Source organism: Lathyrus oleraceus, chromosome 5 (assembly GCF_024323335.1).
Source record: "Lathyrus oleraceus cultivar Zhongwan6 chromosome 5, CAAS_Psat_ZW6_1.0, whole genome shotgun sequence".
Classification (NCBI taxonomy): Eukaryota; Viridiplantae; Streptophyta; class Magnoliopsida; order Fabales; family Fabaceae; genus Lathyrus; species Lathyrus oleraceus.
The window spans coordinates 427,920,719-427,923,972 of NC_066583.1; the positions used below are offsets into that span (position 1 = coordinate 427,920,719).

A 3,254-nucleotide genomic window follows, 5' to 3' on the forward strand; every position below is an offset into this window, starting at 1 on the left:
TTATTGTTAGGTGTAGATGGGATCGGCTTCTGATATCCCAGAGGTATAGCTGGGGCTTGATTTGGAGATTGTCCAGGTGCGTATAAAGCATTATTACTCTTATATGAAAAATTGGGATGATTCTTCCAATTTGAGTTATAGGTATGCGAGTAGGGGCTTCCTTGAGCATAGTTTACTTGCTCCGCTTGGATTCCTGTTAGGAGTTGACAATCTGCAGGAGTGTGACCTTGGATTCCACAGACTTTGCAATTCTGAGTTATGGCTACCACGGTGGCTGGAGGTGATACATTTAAACTTTCAATTTTCTGGACCAGAGCATCCACTTTTGCATTAACATGATCAAGGTTACTTATCTCGTACATGCCAGCTTTCGTTTGAGGTTTTTCTACCATTGTTCGTTCGGTTCCCCACTGATAGTGGTTTTGAGCCATGCTTTCGATAAGTTGGTAAGCGTCAGCATAAGGTTTGTTCATTAGTGCACCACCTGCGGCGGCATCTATTGTTAACCTCGTGTTGTACAGGAGACCATTATAGAAGGTATGAATTACTAACCAGTCTTCTAAACCATGGTGTGGACAAAGTCTCATCATGTCTTTATATCTTTCCCATGCTTCGAAAAGAGACTTGTTATCTTTCTGTTTAAATCCATTTATCTGGGCTCTTAACATAGCTGTTTTGCTTGGCGGAAAATATCGAGCAAGAAAAACTTTCTTCAACTCGTTCCATGTGGTGACTGAGTTGGAAGGAAGAGATTGAAGCCATCTTCTAGCGCTATCTCTTAACGAGAAAGGAAAAAGACGAAGTCGAATTGCCTCTAAAGTGACACCATTAGCTTTAACAGTATCAACGTATTGGACAAATACGGATAAATGAAGGTTTGGATCCTCGGTAGGATTTCCAGAGAATTGGTTCTATTGCACTGCCTGCAACAGTGAAGGTTTAAGTTCAAAGTTGTTTGCTTCGATTGCGGGTGGAGCAATACTCGAATGCGGTTCATCTTGCGATGGAGCAGCGTAATCTCGAAGAGCACGAGCTGGTTCTGCCATCTCGGGTATCGAAGGGAAAATATTTTTGAAATCAGGAAGTTCAACAGGAGGGAGATTGTTTGCAGCACGATATTCCCGAATTCATCGTAAGACTCGGAGATATAGTTCGATATCATTGATTCGTAAGTAGAACGACTCGCCTTGTGAGCGAGTGTGTGGCATACAAATCAACGAAAGAAAGAAAAGAAAAAGAAAAGCCTTAGTCTCTACAGCGTAACAGAAGAATTACGATATCGACTAAATAAAAGTCCCCGGCAACGGCGCCAAAAACTTGATCGCGACTTTATGAGTCGAATTGGGGTACAAACTGCAAGTGCACAGTTCTATCGCATAGTTTAAAAAGATATCGATCCCACAGGGACTTATGAATCGATATACCGTTATCTAAGGTTACTTCGTAAAGCTAAGGCAAGTAGTACTTTGATTGTTTGGGGGAAAAACTAAAACTAAAATAAGATCTAAAATAAATATCTAATAAGCGGATATCGGTATGTAGTTCGTCGTAATTAGGGAATCAAATCTTCGTTGGTTTCTTAGTTTTTAAAATAAATCTTTTCAGTAGATACTATTGATTAAAAGTCTTATCTCAAACTCTCGCTCTGTTGAATAAACTATGATTTTATATTAACGTAGCTGTCACTTATAGTTAAGTCAAAAACCACTATTTGAAAACAATAGAATCCGTAGAAACTCTTTTTAAGAAAACACTAATCGTTTAAACACCCTTATCTCAAACTCTCGCTCTGTTGACTTAGGTTATATAATTAAATTCAAATGCTTAACTCTCGTCCTCACATTCAATCTTTAAAAATACTTTTTGAAAAAGGTTAGAATTTAATTAACTCTAAAAATTGCTCTCGCCCTGATCTAGAATTAATGTCCAATTTACACTGTCCAGTCAAAAACTCAAACTATCGCTCTGTTGCTTTTAACTTCTTTATGTCTTCTACTTTCGTACAAAAACCTTGTTATTAAACCTGTAAATTGGGACCGTAAAAAGATTGATTTTATTTTTAAATGTAATTAAACCAATTTGGTTTTGATTCCTTCATTCCGCTTACTTTACATACTGATACCTAAATAAATTAGCCAGACATGCTAAACAGACTTAAATAATTATCATGCATAAACAGATTCATCTCAGGCAAGTAATATAAATAAACAGTAAAGTAGGGCATATATAAATTCAAACAATAATTAAAGAACCTGAGAAATTTAATAGCAGTCTTGAACACTCCACCACAGGCCGGTTGGATTTGTTCTTGAATTCTTCAATCAAACAGAAAAATAAAAGCGAAGGAATAAAAAACTAGATTCTAACGTAAGGTTAGATCCGGTGAAAGGTACACAATAGTTTCCGGTGTAGAAACTACTGTGTGAAAAATTACTTAATTACTGGAAAAGAAAATAGAAATTGCAAAGGAAAACAATATAAAAATCGTAAAAGCAATGCTGTAAAAATGTGCTTGTACTGCTGGAAGAGAAAAATTGCGAAAAAGCGAAAACGGCGAAGGAATCTGGAAAAAGCGTGGAACCTCTGCAGGGTTTGCAAAGCTGATATTTATACTGGTACTTTCTGTAACGGTTTCCAAAAGTAATCCGCGTCAAAGGTCTTCCCGTGGCGAATGGTTAGGCGTGGAAGTAGCTTCAACGTGGTCTGTTGCGTCCCTGGTGCCAAAAATATAGGGGAATGGTGTGACGTCCGTCACACCATGTGTGACGCTTGTCACACAAGTGTGCAAAGCGTGACGCTCGTCACAGGCACAACGCCTTTGCTTTTTGGGTTGGGCTTTGGCCTTTGACATTTGCTTATTTTTATTCCTTTTTGCACCTCCTTTTCTTCCTTTTTTTACTTGTGCTTCAAATAAACCACCTGAGATAAATAGAAAGAAAATACCGCGTAATATCTAATAAAATGAAATAAATTGAAGTAAATAATAATATAATTTAATTAAATTGAGTCCTAGAATGTGATACTATTTCATGTTATCAGTTTGCCAGGTAATCAGATAATATGCTTCCTTTGATGGCTTTCTGAGATACATATTAGATGTCATACTCAGATAGTAACATCTGCCAACGGGCGAGTCTTCCCGTTAAAGCAGGCTTTTCAAAGATGTACTTTATTGGATCCATTTTTGAGATCAACAAAGTAGTGTGGCAAATCATGTATTGTCTTAGACGACGAGCGGCCCATGCTAAAGCACA

The 3,254-nt window shown here is 37.6% G+C and overlaps 1 non-coding gene across 1 annotated transcript; it reads left to right on the forward strand.

Moving 5' to 3' along the window:
- The first annotated feature begins 561 nt into the window (after positions 1-561).
- On the forward strand, positions 562-668 carry LOC127089400 (small nucleolar RNA R71). Its single transcript, XR_007791000.1, has one exon. It is a non-coding gene; the product is annotated as a small nucleolar RNA R71 (small nucleolar RNA).
- Positions 669-3,254: the final 2,586 nt, after the last annotated feature.